Source organism: Hippichthys cyanospilos, chromosome 11, assembly GCF_059441005.1.
Source record: "Hippichthys cyanospilos isolate Australia breed blue-spotted pipefish chromosome 11, RoL_Hcya_1.0, whole genome shotgun sequence".
NCBI classification, from domain to species: Eukaryota; Metazoa; Chordata; class Actinopteri; order Syngnathiformes; family Syngnathidae; genus Hippichthys; species Hippichthys cyanospilos.
This window is the reverse complement of record NC_142379.1, coordinates 19,151,987-19,176,691: the sequence shown is the minus strand read 5'-3', so window position 1 is coordinate 19,176,691 and position 24,705 is coordinate 19,151,987. Positions and strand designations below refer to the sequence as shown.

The 24,705-nt window shown below is 37.9% G+C and overlaps 1 long non-coding RNA gene across 1 annotated transcript in view; it reads left to right on the top strand.

Annotated features, from left to right (window-relative positions):
• Positions 1 to 19,208: 19,208 nt before the first annotated feature.
• The window catches only part of LOC148416263 (uncharacterized), a 74,336-nt gene continuing 68,839 nt past the window's right edge, over positions 19,209 to 24,705 (top strand). The window contains exons 1-2 of the long non-coding RNA XR_015867308.1: positions 19,209 to 19,271; positions 21,212 to 21,282. This is a non-coding gene — a long non-coding RNA (uncharacterized LOC148416263). The remainder of the gene's footprint in view (positions 19,272 to 21,211; positions 21,283 to 24,705) is intronic.

Sequence of the window (24,705 nt, the reverse complement as noted above, 5' to 3'; positions counted from 1 at the left end):
CATTATCTGAACCAAAACAATAAAGAAAACACATTTGAAACAGGCTCGCATGTGCAAATCAATTTAACTTCTGTTCTTTGTTTTGTTTTGTTTATGTATGTACCTCTGTCTGTATGAGATAGATGAGAACTGACTATGTTGTCTCCAGGTATCACAGATGGGAAAGAGGTGATGACTCTCCTAAATGGACAGCCTGCAGCATCCTTCATCCTGACACTCATTTGCATTCAGGCTCATAACTTGTTTGTCTATTTGTTGGCTTGTGCGTGTCACCACATTGCTAAGGTGTGCAGATGCAAGTTTCCATTTGTCTTATGCATACAATTTGTTAGTCATTGTATAGCTGGTATTAGGTATGTATAACAATAGCGTACTTGTGGCAATTTGAATAATATTGATGGAATAGTTTTGGTAATTGCGATGCACACACAGGCACGCACACACATGCACATGCACACACACGTCACATGGTGTCAGCTTGCAAATTGGTTTGTCTCCTTTGGGATGACAGAGCTGACAAGCTCTTTATGAGAGGCATAAACAAGGCAACCATCACCCCTCCCAACTCTTTCTCTAGTCTTCCAACATAAAGCAAGAAACTCTCTCTTTGAAACTAATGAACTTAGTGATACTCTACCCTGCTGAGTGGTCATAAGACTGTACTTCAAATCACAAAGAACACTCAAGACTCATGCCCCATTGTCCTAAAAGTAATCGTGCTGATGACACCATGCATCTAATTACCATATTTTGTTTTTGTTCATTGAGAACATTCCTTATATTTCAGTGTACCATATTGCCCCAAAAAATACTGTATCTGAATGCATAAAGCAACAATATTTTAATGAAGGTGCCACTTTTGTCCTAAAAAATGCCATCTCTACTGCTGTACCTAGGAGGTAACAAATTGCGCACTTTGTATGTTTATTTTTTTTTTTTAATGTATATTTACTAAATATTGCAGTAGCATGGGGCTATGGTTTACATTATACATAATGACGTACTGAAGATACATACCTGTAGAACTCCCCCAAGTCAGAGCTAATACAAAAATCATCTTATTACTTGCAGTGTTGGGCTGGTTATAAAACTGTAATGCATTATTTATTACTTATTATTACTGTCATTTCAAAGTAATTAGTTACATTACAACATTACTGTATTTGAAATGCAAGCCATTACACTACTATTGCATTACTTTTACAGTATATTACTCCCACCAACATAACTGGAAATATGGATTTACCATTCTAAATGTCGCTCTGTCATTTGTCATCCAATCATATCAGGTTGAATATGGACAAAATGTACACAAGATGGACTTATGCCCATTACTTTCACTTTGTCAGAGATAAGGACAACAAGAATATACAGTAATTGTTGAGTGCACTTTCTGCATGACACCTAACTAGTTGTCCACTTTGGCAAATAAGACCAGTAATTTGACAAACAATTTAGAGCGGTGTCATAGTTACGTGAAGTTAGCGAAATGAAAACATGCAGAGGATTGCACTCTCTCGCTGAAGGTTGCCACTTCGACATCAAAAAGGTTAAGAGATTCGTTTGGAGATATGCTGCCACTTTCCACAGTGGATTCACCACTTCGAAACCTTGTCAGCAAGATCCCTGCCTTAACTCGCAATAATGACAAGGTAAGCTAATGCTAATTTTCACTATACAATTGATATTAATAATACTCTATGAATAGTTCTGGTCAATGTGTATCAAGATGAAGCATACAAAACTCATGTTAGACAGCATGTTAAACACCTTAGCAAGGATGTAGGCTGCTAACGTTAGCCCCACCAAAACCATCTTTTTCTGAGTTATGTGTTCCTAACCTAGACACTGGCATGCTGGAGCTTATCCCAGCTCTCCTTGGACAGTAGGTGGGATACACCCTGAGCTAACTGCCAGCCAGTTGAAGGCACCCTTAGACTAGATTCACACGTCAGGTTTCAATGCTCAGTTCAGTTTTTTTTTTTTTTTTCCTATCTACTCCCACCTTTTTTGAGCACAGAATTGTGACGTTTGCTCCTTGATTGTTGCATGTGAGTCGGATGAATGCGACCTGGCTGTTCAGAATAAAGTCAATGTCAAAGATTGAGTACATGTTCAATTTAGGACCACCGAACAAAGTGGCATTTGAAAAAACTCGGATTGTGTCATCCACACTGCCATGAAAAGATCAGATACAGCTCAGAGAGAGGGAAAAAAATCAATTGGGTCCCTTTAGGATGCAATGTGAATAAAGCCAAAGGCAAACAACCATTCACACCAGCAAACGCATCAAAGGACAATTTAGAGTCTCCAATATGCCTCACCTGCATGATTTTGAATGTGGGAGGAAAGCAGAGTACCTGGAGAAAACCCATGCAGGCATAGGGAGAATATGCAGACTCCACACTGGAAGGCCAGAGCTAGAAACCAACTATCGACCTCCACATTTGAGGGAGATGGGCTAACTAATTTTGTCATGTGAATCTTTCATAAGTAGAGCCTCTTTTTACATGTAAATAGCCTAATCTGTTCCAACCCCCCCAAAATGCTCCTAAACCCTTTTAATGAATATTATTTTATGATAAAAAAACAAAAACAAAAAAACCACCAGCAGCAAATACATAATAATAATCAAAATATATCACGTAAAAATGATAAACACTCCAAAACCATTTAAATTAGTCATATTAATTGCAGCGGTTGACAATATGAATGCAGTTCACTTGTTTGCTTTAAGATGGTGCAGGTGTCTTGGTGATGAGTGCAGAGAGAGAGAGCGAGAGAGAGAGAGAGAGAGAGAGAGAGAGAGAGAGAGAGAGAGAGAGAGACCTTTTTTGCATGTTTAATTTATACAATTTTTAGTTGACGTTTTCAGTGATCCAGGAATCATTTACAAGTCCACAGGAGCAATAGTTTTGAGCATGTAAGTTTACTTAAATTTAGTTTATAGTTATGCCAAATGCTTCCCTGTGTGATGTCATTGCTAAAGTGCTAATGACAGGCTATCAACGCTAATGTCAGACGCGACAGCCCAAAGTGGTATGTTACATATGTGTTTTTATGTGAATATGTACAATGTTAGCTGTAGCTAATGTCAATTTTATGTTTGTTAGTTCCAGTGGTGGGCCATGACTTTCACACATACGCCTTCTGTGATGTAAGACTCGAATAAATAGCCCCCATGCACACATGTATGCATTATTGGGCTATACAGGCGATTTTCCGGAGCTTTTAAATGGCAATAAACCTGCATCAGCCATTAAAACTTGTCATTATACGTCATGTTGTCAAAACTTTAAAGAATTAATAATGATTAAATAAAAATATCCATGAAATTTTATGATGCCCAAATCACAAATGGCAGTTTAATATAAAAAGAACATATTTTTATTTCTTTACTATTAATTGAATATTAATTGAATATGAATGAAACAATAAATATAGAAAAGGCTTGCACTCATCAAAACAAATGGTGTTCACAATCGATCAATCTTTTCAATATCTCCTGATTTTTCTTCACCTTTTCATTATTACAGTGTATCCACTCAGGTGTTCCAAAACTTTTTTAAAAGCATTGTTGCGCATTGAGGAGCCCTCTTTACCTTCGAACTGAGATGTACAATACTGTATATCCACAAGGGTGTTCGCATAGGTTTTTAAAAGCACCGTAGCGAGTGTGGGGTAAGCTGGCATTTTAATAAATTATAAAAATGCATCACAAACTAACAATTATGATCAATATCATGGGTTGTGATAGTGTATTACATGACAGTCATGTTGGCGCGAGCACTGGTGTCTTATATGTCAACTACGTTGCCTTTTGTATCTTGAATTTTCTCTCATTACTAGAGACAATATTTTTACGCTGAGGCGTTTCGTAAGCTGAATTTTTCGTAACAAGAGGCGTTCTTAAGTAGAGGTATCATTGAAGTTTTAAATAAATAATTTCAGATGCATTTTAATGCAATCCAGGGCAAAAAAAAAGGTCATATAGTTTTGTAGAAATGTTTTCCACGTTCTGTTCTTGGTATTCCTTGGTGAAAATGTGTGTGTGCGTAAATGCATGTATGGCCACAAGTGTGTCCGTCCCTTGATCCATCAGTAATGAACAGCCAGTTAATGATGGAGCCCTTGCTCCTTCCATTCCACCAGCCACAAAATAATTACCTTGTGTCTGAAGCCATTCTCCATCTGTACCACACTCCACAGCTTCATTTAGCTGCCATCTTTCTAAATATCCACTTCTTTCTCTTCCCTCTGCCCCCTACACCTTGCATTTAACTACACTTTCACTCAGACAACCATGAGAAAATAAAGCCTCTTCTACTTCCCCCAATCTTGTTTTAAATTGGAGACCATAATTATTTCCAAGGTATTTTTTGATGATTTGGAACATCTTGTGGTTGAATTGACTGTCTTTAGGTCCCCGTGCATTTGCAGTTGTGTGTCTAATGCCACATGGCGCCATGGTGTATAAAAGAAGGTGTTAGCCTACTTCCTTGAGGCACAGTACCGTATGTCTCTAGGGCTTTAAACAAGTAATATAAAGAAAAAGAAAAACAGGACTGCACAAAGGTTCCTGCAATGTTGTTACATGTTGAGATATTCTCAGTCATTAGGGAATAATAAATGAGAAAATACTATGAGCTTTACAAGTGTTAGCAATGTCCTTAATTATGGTTATGTTCCTTTTGTTTCTTTTATCTTGGTTTAGACTAGGCCAATTTTTTTTTTGGTTAACTCAGATATATACAGTAAAACTCCTCTACAAGGAAACCTGCATGTGCAAAAAAAGTCCAGGCATTGAAACATTTCCCTCATTCTTACTTCCTCATACAATGAAAAAAACAACAACCTTGTTGCATAATACAAAATATCTTTTTCTGCATTTACGCTGCGCTGAAATTCATGATGGTGAAAACAAGCCTGCAGCAAAAGTCTAGCTTGGTTTATACTGAACGTGCCAGCGCGCCTTTTGCAGCACGTTAATACTCGGAGCGGCTTTCCTGCAGTCAGATGATATGCTCCCATACTATAGGTGGCAGTATGTGGACTCTAAAGCATAGAAACAACAGTACTCTTTAACAGAGGTAAAGAATCCCAGTGGATTCAAACGATCTAAATTTTTCCAAGTGATTTTAAACAGACTACTCATCTCTCCCCAATGTGATGCTCTCCAGAAGTTGTTTACTGTATTTAGATAACGTTATTCATTTTCAGACGCATCATAATGGTGATTTTACCGGCTAACTTCCGTAATCAATAGTTCGTTCGACATGTTGTCTGCTTGCAAAGAAATTCTGGAAGGCGCGCGTAAGCGGAATATCTGTTCTGCCTGGACTCCACGTGGAGGAGCGTGGATGTCGGAATAACGTCAATTGACACAAGCTTAACACTTGATGACAGGATAAAAGTAGTAAAGATGAAACATGGATGAAGCAAAGTGAAAGGCATTTTGCAAGAAATTTTACGTAACCATGAAAATGAATGTTTATTTTACTAGATTTGGCAATTTCTTTCTTTCTTTTTTCTTAGTTTTTTTTTTTAATTGTTTTGTTTTTAACTTCAGTCAGATTGGAGATTGCACAACGTTTTGTTTTCTGTTTACGTCCGAGACATAAATTTGCTAAAGTTACTTAGAACGAGAGCTTAAAATACACAATCATACTAACAAGACACTGACTTAGGGACAACTTGAAAATCCAAAAATCTATAGAAATCCACAAACATGGAAAATGACATCAATAAAAAAATAAAAATAAACAAAATATAGCAACTACATGGCAATTGATGCATCAACAGAAAGCTCCTTATCATAAGCACATACTTTTAGAGAAATATTATTTGGATTTTCACTATTCTCCAACAACATTGGTATCACCACATATTTTCTAGGTTTGTTCAAGTGTGCTCCTACCAACAGTATACTTCGAAAACAATCTTTCTGGAAGCCTTTGGGGTAACAACCTAATAATTGAATATCCACTAATTACAACCCATTACTTGTCCTTTGCAATCTTTACAAAATCCACGGGAGATCTCATGCACTTGTTCTGCCTTTTTCCACCCAAGCTAGTTGTGACTTATGATCGCAAAGAACCTATTAAATTTTAATCAGGAGGAGCTGTGTGAATCTTGTGACAGTGCCCTTGTAGATTTAACATCAGTATCACAGAGTAGTTAGCAACACACTGAACGTGTAGAAAAAAATTGCTCCTCTTGCATTTATCTCTTCAGATTGTGGTCCTTATATCAAAACAATTGCTTTCTTTATCTAAGTTTGAAACCTGATTTATTTGATATATCCTTATGTTCTTTCATTTGAAGATATATATTGTGCAAATACAATCATAAAAGCCATCAGAAGGAGATTATGTCATTGAATTTGAATAACATATTAATTAATGGTGATTCACAATGGATATAAATAAGGATAATTAAACTAAGAACATATTTTCCGCTGATGACATCTGCAGGCTCATGAGGTCTCCAGAGTTGATGTTGAGTGGGTGGTAACCTAATACAGGAATAAGAGGTAAGGAGTTTAAATTAGTTTTTAAAAAATGTTGGTATTTCACACAAAAGATGGCCAGAGCCTATTGTGTTGGACAGGATGGGCAAACAGAAGGTGGCACTGGTGCTATGTGAACGGAGAGGAGCGGAGGTGGTGGGAGAACCAGGGTACTGATGCAATACTTTAACTGGTGTAATAAAGCTCAGTTTAGAGGGCAATCAAAACATTCTTTGCTGTTTGCTACGTTCAAATTATTCTTTCATATTGTCAATGTAATAAATGCTCAGTTAAAATTCTGAAATTGCAAGCGCCACTTTAATAATTACAGTTAAATCAATACTTTTATTGTGTGGCTTTGCTTGTTTGAATTTTCCTTTATGTACAGTAATGTATGGTCAAAATTAGATGTAAAAACTCTACATCAGCAAACATTGTGATCATGGTAAACATCTCACAAGTCATTGAAGGAAACATTCTATTATAGGACACCACCAATGATTTTTTATTTTTATTTTATTTTTTTTTTGGGGGGGGGGTATTGATTTTGAGTTTGAACTGGTTTTACTCGCAACCATGGGGCACGCTCCACTAACAAACACAATCAGGTGTGCTGATGTGTGTTGGTGCAGTATTCGAAGAACCCAAGTTTGTCTGTGTCATGTTGAAAATGTGGTGGTGATGTCCTTATTTCTCAATGTACAGGAATGTTCTGTCATCTGATGACATAGTGGAAGAAAATACAGGGAGACAGACAGGCGGTGTGTGCTCACAATAATAATTTATAATGGCGAGGAATGGCAAAATAAACAAGTTAACAAACCTAACCAAAGTAAGAACTCAAAAATAAGGAAATATATACAACAAAAAACTGGCATGAAAACAACAAAATTATGTGATAGTGACAGAAACAACAGGATACAGAGACAACGAAAGTGACCCGACAAAAACTGAAAGGAAACAGGAAACCAAATACACTAAAAACTGACGAGAAAACAATGAACACCTGGACAAGACAAAATTGGGTGTAGGGAGCTGATTGGCAGACACAAGGGAAGTAGGTTGACAAGGACAGGTGGACGCAATCACACTAACTAGACATTGACAGAAGGCATGGAGCCCAGACATCTCAGAACATAAATAAAAAACGGGCGGAAGAGGAGGTGGAAACGAGGCCCAAGTAACAGGGACAGTCAAGATGGCTTCATTGGTGCTAGACGAGGTGCTCCCCAACAGGGTGATTCTGGAGGCCGTCCTGGGCACCAGACCGGGGTGTGATCTGACCACCAGAAGAGGGACGCCCGGGCGTTTCAGACAGAACAGCGATGCAAATGCTGCAGATGAGTAGGCCACAGGACCTTGACTGGATGATTGAAGCTGATTGGAGACGGAGGCGGCCACTGTTTGACCCTGACTGGACACAAAAAAACACCACACCGGACATGACATGTTACAGTGTTGAAGACATGATGTTGCTGTGACCAAGCAGTTTGAAAGAAAATAAATGAATAAAAGATTTACCGTATTTCTTTGGGCATGCACAAGTCACCCGTATGCCCTCTCCTATCTCTTCGTCAATTGTTCAAATATCCTCGTTACTCTTCCACGGGTGGTCATCTTCGGACCAATCCATTTAGTTTGAAATGGAGGTCTTCTGAGATTTGCTGATCATCTTACTTGAGATGATCTTTACTCAAGCCACTGTTGTGAGATCAGAGCATAAGTCGACCCCCCTAGTATGCGGGTTGAAAATGATTAAAAAAAAACAAAAAAAACATTAAAAAACAAAAACCGACTTGTACTCGGAGAAATACAGTAACTAAAACCAAAAATTAAAAAAAAAAAACTTTCTGTGTAAATATTGATGTTTTCACCCTGCAGGTTATAGTCTGCTGCAGCCTATACATGACAAAAATAGACTTTCTGTGAAATGTCTGTTTTTGCAGTTTATAGTCTGAAAAATGCAGTACTATCTTATAATTCTTGTTTACTGCTAAAGGTTGTGGCATAGGTTGTGTAATAAGATTTTGGTCAATTTTATCAAGGTGCTGGTAGATTCTGGGCTCCATGAACATATGTAATGGACATCCTTGTATTTCATTCCTAAATAAAACAACACTTGCCTTCGACCCCATGAGTCATTACAGAAATCAATTAATTGATCAAAGTAGTATTATCTTTTTTTTTGTTTGACACCTCACTTGCCAAGCTGCAGCACAGCCGAAGATGGTGTGAAGGGGGGTTGGATCGGGGTCCAGTTTAGTTTACATTTTCGAGGGGTGTATTAAGAGATTTTGTTAGCTCTGCTTTATTGCTACCTACATAACCTAACCCCAAAATTAAGCTGAGGGGACACCCATTAAGGAGGTCTGTGTGTTTGATGTATAGTATGTGTACTGTATGTGTGAGTGGATGTAGGTGGCACTTTTTCAGATTTCTATTTCAGCACGTGATTTATTTTGTGTTCCTCCTTGGATCTCTTTCTGAGCAACCATTTGTCCAAAGTCTTTGTGCTGGAGGATGTATTGATTGTTATGTACTGAAAATAAGAATTTTCACTCTCTTCTCCTTGATTCAAACAGTTTTCCTTCCCAGGAAGCATTTTGTATTTTGAGCCATGTCAATTGTCAGGGCTTGTTAGTTTTCAAACAAATCAATTCTTTCTTGCCAGTGACATGTGATAGAATCAATCTAATGTCAAAGGTGATCCAATGTCTTTCCATGCATTTTCTATGAGTTGAGGTCATGAAGTGCAGGCCTTTCACAAGGGCAACTCAGGTCATTTCACCCCCAAATGAGCCAGTTTCATTTCAGGTTGACAGCTTTGCAACTCAGCATGAACGTAATAGTTCCTCACCCGCTGAAGGACAGACGGCCATAAACATTATTGATAGAGGGGCTTTAAAAGTCCTAAAATTGATACAAGAAATGAAGGATACAAATAAATGTCTTTTCTTGATCGATTTTTAACATCTTTATTTCGATGCATTGCGTTTTGATCTCATTTAATTGATCATTAAAATTGCATCATTTCTAAATCTCTTTTATTGACTTAACTCATTCTTTCTAATTACCATTTATTTTTCAAAACCAATTATGAAGATCGCTGAAAACCAGTTGTTTTTTTTAATAGCTCACTGAAAGCATCTGTCCTAATGCCACGCTACCAGATGGTTGAGCTACAGTGGTTGTTGAACGTTGTGCTTTCTGTTTCTTCTAACAATCAAATTGATGATTTTTAATGTTTCTTCTTGAATAAAATTTCCAAGTTTGCGACCCAATCAATGCAGACTCGTGTAATACTGTATGTAGCCTCTATCCTTACTAAAGGCATTTTCCTGCCTCCCCAATACATGCGTCATGCCATGGAATGCATAATTTCAATTCAACGTGCATCCCTGGTACGCAGTTTTTTTTTTTGTTTTTTGTAAGGGCATTGCTAAACAATTGTTTCACATGAGATAAATGCAGCCTGCAATCGGGGTTATTCTCTCAAGATGACTCATGCTCTTTGGCTGCCTTAACCAATCACGTTCTCACGTTTCCTTTTTAGTTTACTGTTCTCTTGACGTGACTCACACTCTATGGCTGCCATAGCCAGTAGCTACGTTAATGCTACTTTCACAGAGCTTTTTATCGGATATCTTTCAAGGAAGGACGTGAGCCGTCTATTGAGCTAAAGTGTGGGTCAAGAAGGTAAACCAATCAAACTTTTCCAAACAAATGAAGTCAGCTGTCTGAGATGTTTTTGTCTTAAAAAAAAAAAAAACGACCCGCGCCAATGCAAGACTGACAAACAGAACAAGGGTATTAAGAGGGAAATAGACTCTCATCGACATAAGATGATATCATTCACATCGTACTATTAGTGAATACACATTGTAGTTGAAGGATTGATTTGAAATAATCTTCTATCACTCGATGGTAGTTAGTTTAGAATCAGTTATCTTTCAAAATTGTCATTTTCCGATATGATATATCCTTTATAGGAAAATGGCTTTTTACCCAAAAAGAGTTTGATAATTCTTTGAAAATCTATACATTGAAGCGGAAATAATTTTTGATTGGATCAAATCATTTTGAATTGGAGAACCTAAAATCGGACAGTAAAAAACTCCCAACCCAATTTTTGGGAACAAAAATACAGTGAGCCCCCGGTTTACGAACTCCCTCTTTTACGAACATATCATCTTACGAACGTGGACCGCGGCGTTTTTTGTCCCCCTCTTACGCACAACCCTTTCATCTTACAAACAATCTAACATGCCGGTTAATGTTTCCACACTATTTTTTTCGCTTGGCTGCATCACCAAAATGAACTGTTCCCGCGTGTCGCGGTAACGCCGATATGCTATTGCTCTTACAATGTCACAGTCACTGTCTCAGTCACGGTGTCAGTCATGGAGATGCCGATATGCTATTGGTCGATTAAGTTCACAGTCACGGTCTCAGTCACGGAGATGCGGATATGCTATTGGCCGGCATCACGTCAATCACAGAAATGCCGATATGCTATTGGCCTAACGCCTTCATCTAGCTTGATGGCACAGCTGGTCGGTCTGTTGTGAAGACTTTGCAAACTTTATCTGTTAGACATGGCTTCTAAACTTGCTAGTGGCGGTAAAGGAAGAAGTAAGAGGATGATGACAATAGAAATGAAGCAGGAGATAATTAAAAAAAAAAAAAATACGAAGGAGGCGCACACATAGTTAACCTTGCTAGTGAGTATGACCGTAACCGCTCAGCAATCTTCTAAGGGCAAGACTTTCCTTGCCAGGGGACGGACCTCGGTCAACAACAAAATGGAGAGGCTTCTTCTATTATGGATTAAAGAGAAGGAAATCGCCGGTGATATGTTCTAGTTTGAGAAAAGTTCTCGTTTAAGAAAATAAATAAAAGAATTCTGCGGGTTGGTCTCTGCTCCCCTCCGCCCTCACCCAGCTCAAGTCATGTTGCCCCAAAGTTAAATGCCATTTTCCTTTGAAGATTTATGTTATTTAATTTAACTGTACAGTAGATTATGCTACTAATTTTTAAAATGTGTATAAAGTCGTGATGTTTTTACCTAAGGTTTTTGCACGCATTCACTAATTAACATAGGTTTGGACTGCCCGTCATACGAGCAATTCGAGTTACGAGCATAGCCGCTGAAGTTCGTAACACTGGGGCCCACTGTATTAGTTATTGTCCATTTACTCTTTTATTCAGCTTAACTCAATCACTCACTAACATTTTTTACAACTTCGTCCACCAGTTTGTTTGAATCTCTCAGGTCATGTTTTCTTTTTTTTTTTTTTACTTGTGATCTTGTCATGACATTTCGTCTGCAGGCTCTGGTTATATAAAAAAAAAAGGCTCCTAAAAGTGCTAGCTTTACGCCCGAAACAACATCAACTCTGCAATTAGTATCAGTGAAAAGTCAAGTTACACACTCAGGCTACAATGAGCCAAAACGAAACGCTTTGGAAGATGGAGAAGAGGAACACATTGTGACATATTGAAGCTGAACGGACTTTTCTACCAAAATGGACATGTAAGTTCATTTTATTATTTTAATAAATTTTACTGTGACATTTGTTAACATGTGTTGTTGGAATTTGCTCACATCTTGTAAGTACAGTTTGACCTTTACATTTTGTAATTTTTACTGCGTGATTTTTGGGACTCCAAACATTTCCATTGGGACCCATAGTTTTTTTAGTGTTGCAAGTCCCGAGGACCCAACACTTTCAGAGGTAATATAAGCACTGAAAGTCCCTTTTCACACCGCATTTCAGTCTAGTAACCTATTCACTGTGTATATGTGCTGCCAGCAACAGTTCAAAATGTGGTCACTATAGTGACTATTATTGCTTTCAGGTGCATCAACTTGTTTTTTTTTTTTTGGTCTGGGCAGAAAGGGACAACAAATTTACAGGGCTGACAACAATGAAGGCAAGTATTGAACGTACCGTCCTTGTCCCTGTGCCATCCTGCTCCCTGGCCCACGGTGCGTGCCGGGAAACTCATGCAGTAATAGTAGTAGTAGTTTGATTTGGCCCAATCAAATCAGAAGTCAAAAAGAGCAAAGAAACAAGACACAGAGACCAAAAGATGTAGACAGAAGCTGAGGCTCCTACTGCCTACCCTTCTCACGTAACATTAAAGTGTCAGGCCACCACGATTCTGTGCAAAACAACTATACATACACACAAACCTAGCACCGGGTATTCCCCGGCGGTCTCCGATCCAAGTACCCGCAAGGTAAATCCCTGCTTTGCTTTTGAAATTAGGATGTTCTCAGGCTGGTATGGCCATGAACTCCCACACATATCCATATACAGTAGACATATTGTATACAGTGATCCCTCTTGTTTCGCTGTTAATGGGGGCTGTCAACCCCCCGCGAAGTCTGAAACCCGCGAAGTAGGGTATCAGTTCCTAGATTTCTATGTACGGTACGCCCCAATATAGCCGCAGTAACCATAAACAATCCTTTTTTTTTGCCTATTTTATTTCCTTTCTCCTATTATTTAACATTACATTATCCTTATTTAACTAACATTATTAACGTTATTGTATATTCATTAAATAACTAATACTACTTAATTTGTTGAGAATTTGTTCTCAGGACTGGTTATCTACACCAAGACTCCGGTGAAAGAGTACGCAAGTCATCACGTTGAACTTCACATTTATTTTGGCTCATGTATGGTGTATCATGTAGTATCTGTTGAATAATAAATCAACAACAATCTTAAAGTCAGTCAACTAACATGTAAACACTTAATCTAGGAATTTACTGTATTTTTAGCCGGCCGACATTAGCGGGTTAGCAACAACTAACAACAACTACTAACTATAAAGTGCAACCTCTATACAAACGAACACATAAACAGAATAAACACTCATCGCTTACTAAACATAGGCAGTAGCGTGCGTTATCAACATAAATGATAATAAACTATAAATATGAGCTTACGTTGTCATTCACTATGTCACCGTAACGAGCCGAATGACTCACAGAGAACGTAAAACCGAAAACGGAAATACAACGCGGCCCGACAAATTAAAAGCATGCATTTCAAAATAAGATAAAAAAAGTCACAAACTCTAACACTTGAAGAATTCTTAACATAGTTATTAACTAATATTACTTCGTTGTTTGATTAATACAGTACTCTATATAGTACTTTTTTGCTTTTTTCAATTTTTGTACGTTTGCACATTTTTTAAATGATTTTTTAGTTTGAAATATATTTTTTTTTCCCGGGAAAAAAAACGCGAAGTACTGAGAAGCAATATTTGAGACCCAAAGTAGGAGAGATCACTGTATACCTTTTTCTACGAAACTTATTATACATTGAAAATTAACTGTATGGATTCACAGATGCAGTGTGCAACTGCCCTATAACTTTAAAATACATTGTATCATTCATAGACTTTACAAGTTATGTTCTCCGGTGTTTTGGTTAGTGTCAGGGTTTTCTATTCTAGGTTTATGTTGGGCTTTAATTTGTCTTTTCACATTCCGGCTTGTTTGGTCTTTTGTTCATGTTCTTAATTATTCATCAATTCATAAATTAATGTTTCTGTTCCCCCTGTGTCAGTGTCACGTCACTGTGATTGCATCTACCTGGATAAGCAGTTATCGAAAATGAATGGATGGATCAGCAGATTGAGTTACACTACATGTAGCCGGAGTTCTTGCAGTAAAAATGGGCAGTACATTTCTCCATTTTGCCTCATTTGCTATATGTGTCCAGACTTTTTTTTTTTTTCATCAAAATCGAATGTTTCAAAACCTCCGGCCAACATGGAGATTGGCCCAAGCCGGCGGTTTCATGGTTGCGTGTGACCAGCTTCAACGAGGATTTGCGTCATGGCGCTACTCTTTTTTTTCCCGCCGAAGACGTGGATATCGGTGGTGTCATATGCGGAAGTTCTTTCTGACTGAAAACGTTAGAGTCAGAAGTTCTTTCTGATTGGACAGAATTTGCGACATTACTGCTGCCTAGCGACTTGGCATGGTTGTACACAAATTTGAAACCACACAATGCAGTTTCATATAGACGCGACTTTTTAAAATAAAGAAACAATGACGACAAGGGGGAGTCTATGTGGATTTAAATTAGCTGGTTACATGTAGACAAGGCCTTACTCAAAAGGTCACTCTACATGTTTTCTAAGAACGCTGCGGAACAATATCAAAAGGTTTAGGTGACGGCATTGTTTTGCTGCTGACCTAAAACTCCATCTGGCCTTGTGTAAAAGCTCTTTAATCAGACATAATTTCCCTACTAAATCTGAAAGTGAGCTGTTTGGTATAAGTAGATTTATTTGTGAGGGTTACAATATATCAGCATTAACATTCCAACATTCCATTCCACAATATTCTTTGCTATCTTTACAAACTTGCTACAGTAAAAGATAAACAACATTATTGAAAGTCAAAATCCAAGGTGTAACCAACAGAGAGTTGTACATCCATCCATCAATTATCTTAGCCGCTTATCCTCACCAGGGTCATGGGAAAGCTTGAAGCTGACTTCAGGCAATAGGCTGGGGACACCCTGAACTGGTTGCCAGCCATTTGCATGGAACACAGAGACGAACATCCATTCACACACCCAATCACAGCTCAGTACTAGTGCTGGGTATTGTGTCTTAAAAGTGTATTGAGCTATATTGTGATACAACAGAGGCGTCTTTTGATACTGGACATTACTGTACACATATTGGATACATGGGTCTTCAAGTAGTAGGCAGGCTACATTGTGAACTGGTTGCGAGCCAGTAACAGGACACACAAAGAAGAACATTCACGTTCACAAACATATCTAAGGGCAATTTAGAGTGTTCAATTAACCTACCATACATATTGATGGAGCATGGAAGTTGGGATACCCAGAGAAAACCCATGGAGGCAAGTGGAGAACAAGCAAACAACACAAGAAGGCCCAAGCTGGAAACGAAACCACAACCTTTACATTGTGAGGCAGTCGCGCTAACCAATCTTCCACAGTGCTGCTCTCAAGTGTTACAAGAACATTATTTAGAGCTCAATCATGGATCAAACTGGTAACCCTCTGATGAATCCCAAATAAATAAACAAGTTCCCTAACTAATATGAACCACTTCATTGAAGTCCATGTAAATAAAACAATCCATAAGAGTGTCATTTAGAAACAAGCTGCTTTTTTTTTCCTAATCCACTCCCAAAAAGCCTGTATGTATCCCTCGATCCACACTTTCAGCTCAACAATCTTCTTCTGGCTTTCCTACATCAGAAATGTGCTCAAAACATATATAAAAACGTTATACCTCATAGTTTGTTTTATTTTTTTTTTAATTGATTCTTCACATTGAAACGAACATCAGTGACAAGGCTGATGATTGTAGAACTGACATGGCAGCATTGCTCAGACTTCATTTCCTATGCATGATATACAGTATAAGAGTATAAGGATGCAAATAATTACTATTTTAATAGGAGAAGAATCAAATCACAGACCCCTTAGGATTAACACATTTATTGGATCGCATTTTCTCGTGGGTCACCGGAGTGCCTTCTGTAGCCAGACCTGGAGATGGGGCTCATGGGCGAGCACCAGGACGCACAGTACGACGAGGCAACGTGGATCCCTTCTAGTGTGGGCTCACAACAAATTTTACTTTCTTTTACAACACACAGTGCTTCAAGCGTGGTGAGCCCCACTAACTCTCTTTGCAACCTCAAGCAGCATGAAAAGACAGAAAGTAACATCTCAGTAAAGATCAGACTGTCATAATGAATACAATAAAACTATTACTTTGAAGACTCACCATTAAAAGAAAACACAAACCTAAGTACATAAATTATAGTGCTGAGTGATGATATTGGTATTTCGTGATATGAAGTGACGCGATATGTGTATTCACATGTGTCACCCGTTTCCTGTGCTGGCACGTATGGCAAAGTGCTATCTGGGTATTCCTGTCACATGAGTGCTATCTGAAAGAGTATTCCTAACTGCTGGAGGCATATTAACACAGTCAAGAGCATTCTTGAAAGACAAATGTGGACATGCTGCTTTAACAAAATAAAAAAATGTTTAATGTGTGCTCATAGACACACATTATGGTGTGTGGCTTCTGAAAAAAAATGAGTAGAATTTGTATTATGCTAATAATTTCCTTCCGGTTTTTTTTCATTCATATAAATGCCATAGATTTTATTTTTACAAAAAATGCCCAATATATCATGATATGCATTGCAATATATCACAATACACTTTTAAGAAACAATAACCAGCACTAATAATCAACCACGAGATACAAATGTAAAAGGAAAAAATGTTGGTGAAACAAAATTCAACGTTTATGCACATTGGTTAACAAATTGAAGTCTTGGTATGATACATGCCATTTTGAGGAGAAAATGCCCAATTCTTAAAAACTGAAATTGAACTTGCTGTTTAATGCACAGTTATAAGATAAACTTAATTCAAATATACTTTCGGAAAATCTAATTGTCTGTAGAAGCCGCTATTATCCAGTCACATTGTGTCTGAGGTTTGAAGTAAATCAACTTTTTGAGGCTGCAGAGTTAAAGCAGAAGCCTCAGCTACACTCTGAGAATTGATTGATGGCTTAGCATGAACACACACACAAACACACACGAGCCGTGCACGCTTTGCTCTCGCACAGTGATGCACCAACTCACACACATGTGCACCCGTATTAAACAGCACTGGTTCAGCCAGAGGACACCGGAGTTGTTTGGGAAAGATGGCGGAAAAGAGATGGAGGGCAGGATTGAAAAAAGTCTGAAAGGAAAGGAGGAAGAGCAGCTTTTCTCAAACGTTAAACACTCTCTGGCAAGCCAGACTAATGACGTTTACCTCCGCTTTATTTAACACTGGCTTCTCAACTCCAGGACGTCCTTGAATCATCACAATTCAGGCAGGAGTGAAGAAAGTTGAGCATTTGAGACCTACCTTCAACGTCGACGTGGAAGGTAAAATTAACAAATTGTGTGTTCGCTGTGCTGAAATATTAGAAATGCTTTAGCCCTGTGGTCCCTAACCTTTTTAACACCATGGACCAGTCAACGATTGAGCGGACCGGGGGGTTCAAAATGTACAAAAATGTACGCAAATTACATTGTTTAAGTCAATCATATAACTGAATTACAAACAGTATTGATTTCAATACAAAACATTAATTAGATGAGTTCTTATTAACTTAACAACGAGACACCAAAGCACGGCTGGACACACGCACTATGGTGCTTTTAAAAACCTATGCGGACACGCTTGTGGATATACAGTATAGTACATCTCAGTTCGAAGGTAAAGAGAGCTCCTCAATGCACTATGTTTTTTTTAAAACTTTTGGGAACACCTGAGTGGATGCACTGTACATCTCAGTGCCAAGTGAAAGCTTTAGCCTGAAGAGGTCAAGAAAAATCTGGAGATATTGAAAAGACTAATCGATTGTGACTGCCATTTCTTTTGGTAAGTGCAAGCCTTTTCTTTATTTATGTTTTCATTTTTAATATGTTTGTGTTATCTTATTTCATTCATATTCAATTAAGAGAAAAGAAATAAAATTATGTTCTTTTTATATTATATTGTGATTTGTAATTTTGACTTGAAAATTTAATGGATATTTATTTTAAATTATTATTATTTTTTTACAGTTTTGACAGATCACTTATAATGACGAGTTTTAATGGCTGACGCAGGTTCATTGAAGTTTAAAAGCTCGTGAAAATAGCCTGTGTAGCCCAGTAATCCCTACATGTGCGCATTGGGGATATTATTCGAGAGTCTGACATCACAAAAGGCGTACACGTGAAAGTCACGGCCCGCCAGTGGTAGGCCTACTTGGTGATCAAAACCGGTATCAGAGGGCCATGTTAACTGGTCTCTGGGGAGCAACTTGGCATGGTCTTGTTCATGTGGTTTTCATCTTAAAGTTCCTAACTGTCACTCCCAGGCACTCAAGCACCAAAACCAATGATGACCAGTTCAAGTGTGCAAGTACATAAAAAGATGAGCGGAAAATGAAGCATTAATTATGTGAAGCGATACAGTAATAAGAAGCTACACAAAGCTGCTGTTTGCTCATCATATTCCTGTTTTCATTCGAAATCACACAGGATTTGGACTAATGGACTTGGACAACAACACTTCAGCAACATTCTTATTTATTCATTTAGCAACATTAGTACACCAAAATGTGAGTAAATACTCTGTCTCATCTGGGAACGATTTTGGCTTAAGTCTTCGTTATCAATAAATACGAAAAACAACTGAGAACACTCTTTATTTACCTCAAGAATGGTCAACATCACAAAATATGAATAAATAAATAAATACATAAATAAATAAATAAATAAATAAATAAATGAAGACGATAAAAAAAAAAATCTTTGGGACGTGAACCCATAGTATAAAGGCACCACACCACTGGTGCTTATGTGATGCCCACTAAAGCGTCATCACATTAGTGTGATTGTTTTATTTGGTTTCAGTATTTTGAAAGTGTCTCTATTTTTTATTTTTATTTTTTGTTCTTCTTTTGAGTCCCAGTCTCAGTATATTTCTTTTGCGTTCTCTCCAAGAGCAGTACATGTTTTGTGCACCAGGTGACAGTAATGTTTACCTGTTCCTAATCCTGATGGTGCATGAGAGGCCCTATACGCATGCGCAGCCGGTCTCCTTTAATTGCCGGGGATTCGACGAAAACAGCCGTGTGCATTTCGCTTTCTCTAACAGTTGTAACCTGTTTACAGGTGGGTAGTCTGTCACACAGCACTCAGGGAAATCACTTGATCCTTATGTCACATTTGGGAACGTTTGTGTGTTGTTTGGTGTCGAGTTCATGTGTTGATTTAGCTTGTAGAAAGGAAAGAGTTGGGGTAGCTGTGTTTACCGTGGGCTCGGTAACATGGCGCCTTCCATACATTGCCCTTGTTCCGTCACGTGTTTGCGACTTTGGGCATTGTTTTGGGTAATGGCTACCCCCATCTAAGTATTTCATATACAAAAATAAATGGTTTGAGACCATGGTGCATTTAATGCATTTTATGAGTCCTTGTGATGCTTTTAGCATCTTTATATAAAACAAGTAAAGACCAAAAACGGATTTTTGGAATAGTATTACAGATATGTGATGATGACAGAATGGTTCTTGTATTTGAAAGTTTATTGAATAATTGTGAATTTTTCATAACCAGTGTGAATAAAAAGAGAATTGCCGGAGATTCGGCGAAAACAGCCGTGTGCATTTCGCTGTCTACATTTCTCTAACAGTTGTAACCTGTCTAATGTAAAATATACATATATCTGTTGGTCCAGTGGCGTCCTGGTACCTGCAACACTTACACTCTTCTCAGTTGTCTAACAGTGAGTACACTACTTGCGAAGAGTTGGTAATAGATTCTAAATGGTCCCTGGCATTGCAAAACCTGATGGAATGCATATCTGTAGAAGTTATGTTTACCTTTTGAAATTAGGTTAGAAAAAACAGATGCATCATCCGTTTCTGAAAAATGTTGACATGCAAAGTGTTAACACATTTAAAACAAGCAACCAAAATCAGTGTGTTGCTGAAATAGACCGAAATGCTGACGTGTGCAGCTCGAAAGCGTTCAACTTCATTAATACAGTATATACAGTGGAATCTTTGTAGTCACTGTGTAGTCTGTCATTATTTTTTTTCATCAGAAACGAGAATCCTTGAACGGCAGAATTACAAGAAAAAAAGGAAAGTTAAGACAAATGGAGAAAGAAGGGAGTTGCAGACAGCTAACAAGTTCAGATAAAAATTCTGAGACGGATAAAGTGGATGTGAAGTTTGCATCAACCCCCTCCCCTCATCTCCAAAGCTCTTTTATGCCTCAATTGTAACTACCCCGGGGGCTCTTATGATCTCTCACTGTTCATTTCACCAACCTCATGCCATTTTCCCTCCTTTTCACACCTCCTCTTCACCCAGCATCATCTCTTCTCTTCCCATATGGCCAAGCTAGCTCTCCTTTAGTCTTTAGTCAAGTTTGCCTTGTGCAACCCATAAGACACTCTTACTGCCATTGCGTCTCTCACTCAGCAAGTAAATATTGAATGGGATATTGTTTTAGAAACTATAAATGAAATTCATACAGAAGAATATATTGAGCTTGAGTCACTTTAATATCTTCAACCTGTTCAATTCAAGTGGTGTGTTTTATTGATTACCTTTGCAAAACATGACTATACAGTCATTTCCACTTGACATACAGAATGAACGAAAAAAGGTTTGTGTTAATGATATTTTTGTGGCAGAGCAACAGTCGGTATAATTCTTTTAGCTGTCTTTCAGCACCTGCACAATGAGCTCAACTTACACCTGTTATTGAGGTTATTTTTATCGGTGGGAAAATCTGCAGCGCGCTTCCATTTTGAGCAGAAGATACGCAGCGAGGCCCTAGCATGAAAGTCTGTCGTCTTTTGCGACTTGGACGTCTGTGCAAGCAAGTTGGGTTTCTTGAAACATTTTTCTCTCTCCCTAATTGGTATCACACCTTGCGCGTGCTTGTCCGACTCTCATCAGGTAATCAATGGACGGTCCCAGAAAAAAAAAAAGCTCCATGTCAATGAATAGATTTCTAACATCCAAAAGTGTTGCGCTCAAGGGTTTCTCACTTTCTCGCACCTCTTCCTTCTCGCCCTCTATGTTGCATGCTGATCAAAGATGTAAGAGTGGGATCTTCAAGCCTAAACAGAAGCTTCAAAAAGGATTGGCTGCTGTCTTCCCTTCGTGAAGTAAGTTTCCCTTCTTTCAGTTTTTATTGCGTTTTTCATTGTCACCTAGCCAACATCCTACTGAATGAAAACAGGATCACAGTTGGAGAGCCTGAGACATATGTGAGGACTTTTGGTGTTAGCACTTCAAATCAGCTTTGAAATGAACTCATATAAAAAGTGGAAGGTCTTAAATCTGTAAATCCATTGAATCTCTTATTATAGTTGCTGGAATCCACGATATCCAGTTTTCCTTTTAGAGATATGAGCAAACTCCTCACCTTTAATCTGTCATGCCTGAGGATTTGCGAAGATTCCATATTCACAGAGGACAAACATAATTTTGTCTTTCTTTGGCACAAATCTGGCACCCCTACAAGCTAAATTAAATTTCTTCGCTCCATCTTTCAGATTATTTGACAGCGCTGAACATGTTTGTGCATTTCCTGAATTGCTCATTAGGACACAGTGTCAGCATTATTTGACTAATCCTCCTCAATCCCAAACTATAAAATACTGTGTTTCTTTGCACATGATGAAAAAGCCTAAATACGCAGCAACTGGTTGTAGACAAATACCTTGAAGTAATCGTCTTTGATCTTATTTAGGGCTTATTTACCACCCATCATTTAAGGATGATAAATGCAAGATTTATTCATGAGCTCCTACCTGCTGCGGTAAACGCTTGAAAGGAGCTAATGTGATGTGAAATGTGGTTATATATCCACCATTGGTTAGTTTAAATAACATTGTGTAGTTCACACGCGTAAGTGGCAGCATATAATTGTGAAAAAAAACAACAACATTTACATAAGAATGAGGCATTAAAGGTCAGTGATGGTGTTTATCTTTCCTTTTTTATCTTCTTTTCAAATAATCTAGCACAATGAATTCTGAAGATTGCTGTTGAAGAATCATATATCACAAGTGAAATCAGAAAAAATGAACATATATGATGTGTTTTCACAATACAAGTCATTTCATTTTCTTGAGCCAAACGAGTCAAATTGTAACCAAAGTGTATGAAAATAAGGGATTTGTTTTTGATGCGCACCGTTGCTAAGGTGTTTTTAATCCAACACGATAGCTAGCACATTCCTGTGAAGTTGCCTCGAATGACCCACAGTTCCTCATTTTGAACGTCATTTGACAAATGATTGGACAACGTGATCAATTACAGTCAAAATCACCAGCACGTCCTCAAACAGAAGCCAGGCGGATGTACAGCTTGAGTAGATCATCATATCATCCAAACATCGGCGAGCTTTTAATTTAATACTTCTTTCATGCATTAAAGTAAGTTATGTCACAATTGTGTTCCTTGTTTACATGAAAGCAGCCCCTTTCACCACGGAGAAAACAGAATTTTTTCTTTTTTCTTTTTAAACAAAAAAAAAATTAGAAATTCCTTTTGTGGTAATAATGTACTCTAGTAAAATATTTTAATAATAACATAAATAATTAATGTTAGATTTCTCAGTTCCAGTGACATTTACTTATTAATAACGCATCACATACATTTAAGTGTGCCTTATAATGCAGAGAATACGGTCAAATCAAATATGAGGTATGGTAAGAAACCCGAAGATGAAAAGATTATCACAAATGTCATTGCAAAGCCATTCTCCCTCCCCTAACCCTAATTTGAAGGCAGCGCTTGAGCGACTTGTAATTCGTGCAATGTTGATGTGTTACTTATTACGTTGAGAAACTGAATCAAAACAAAACAGTGTTGAGCCGTCAAAATGTCATCAAAATTTAATTTACTTTTTGTGGCCAACTGCCTTTTGGATATTATATCCACAATAAAACATTCTTGTCACAGCTCCGCCGTACCAATTGACAGTCATCTTTTAACTGACAGAAAAATCAGAAATCAAACTTCCGATTGCAATAATATGACATAAAAAACCCCCCAAAAAAACGCAAGTACCAAAAGTAAAACAAGCAAACTTTTGGCAGATGATGCCTCAGGAGTGAAGCTCAATGGAAAATGTGCTGTGGTTGTTGAGGCCAAACAATGAATTTTTTCAATTTTTGAGATGTCAAACTTCCCCATATTTTTCAAGTGTTCAAATCTCAGATGATGTCCTTACCTGCTATTGGAATGTATTTCCCAGTGAGCATTCAACACTACCTGGTTACCATGGATATTTGAACAATGAATGTGGCAAAACTTTGAAAAAAAACCAAAAATCTACGGGTAGAGTGTTGTCTAAAATCTCACAGTGTTTTAAGTATCAAAAACCTTTAAAGGTTGGTCAGTCATAATTAACTGAAAATTAGTTATTTGGTTTTCTGTGTGTACATTTTTTTCACTGAGCAACTCCTCATTTCTGTCAGAAGAACAATATACTCAATACAATAAAAAAAATCAGTCGTTGCAACTGCCAAATGAGCTTGACTCTTTTTTGTTTACATTTTGCATGTTAGATGTTTTTTTTGCTAGCTGATGAGTAAAAAGAGAATTGCAAAAATCTTATAACTATATTAATAAGACATAGTTTCAATAACAACATTTGCAAAAATCTCTACTCATTCTTGTGCACTCAATCTTGTGAGATCATCAACATCTTGACTTGTGGGATATGTGTCCTAATTAAACACCTTTCCCCTTTTACACTTTGGAGGCTATTGTGAAAGTGAAATATTGTATGGCAAGTTTTGATTCACAAAACTGCCTGGTGTCCACGTGCACATGACAGACTTGTGCTACTTGGTGGAGAAACAGCAGGGAAACAACTGTATTGATTGAACTGACGAGGTGAGGACAATCAACAGACAGGTATTCACAAAAACGATCAACAACAGTCAATCTTTACATCATACAAGATTCTACAGTGTTCCCATGGAAACAAAAGCTGCATCCTTCCGCAGTGGCTCTTCAAGTGCAAAAAGCTGCTGATTTTCTGGTTTAGCCATTGAGTTGTCAGTAAAGGGGAAACAAAGGACAACATAGCAACAATGGCAAACAAAATAAGACCTATCATATCGATAGACTGTCTGGGGCAGACAAAAGGAGTGGTGGTCTAAATTGCACCCTTGAGCAAGGCAGAAGTGGGCATGAGTTGCCAACTTCTCCAATGTGTCTCACTAATGGTATGTCTACTTGCTCTGATTATCACGGGATTGAAATGAATGCAGGTCAAACCTCTTTTCAAATAATACATGTATCAATATGTGATCTTGCTCTTTATTGCATGGAATCATCCCAGAATACAGGTTTTACCCTAATCCTAATCCACGTGGCCAAAAAAAGGTTCTCAGAGGTCAAAAATCTTGCATCCCCCTCGAAACACACACCTCTGTAAAACATACACGCACACGTAATAGCCATGCTATTTGAAGCCAATCTATTTGCCGTGATGGGCTTTTTTTAAGTGGTTACCATGGTGAAAATTAGCAAGCTAAACCACCTGCGTTGATTACCCTTTCAGAGATATG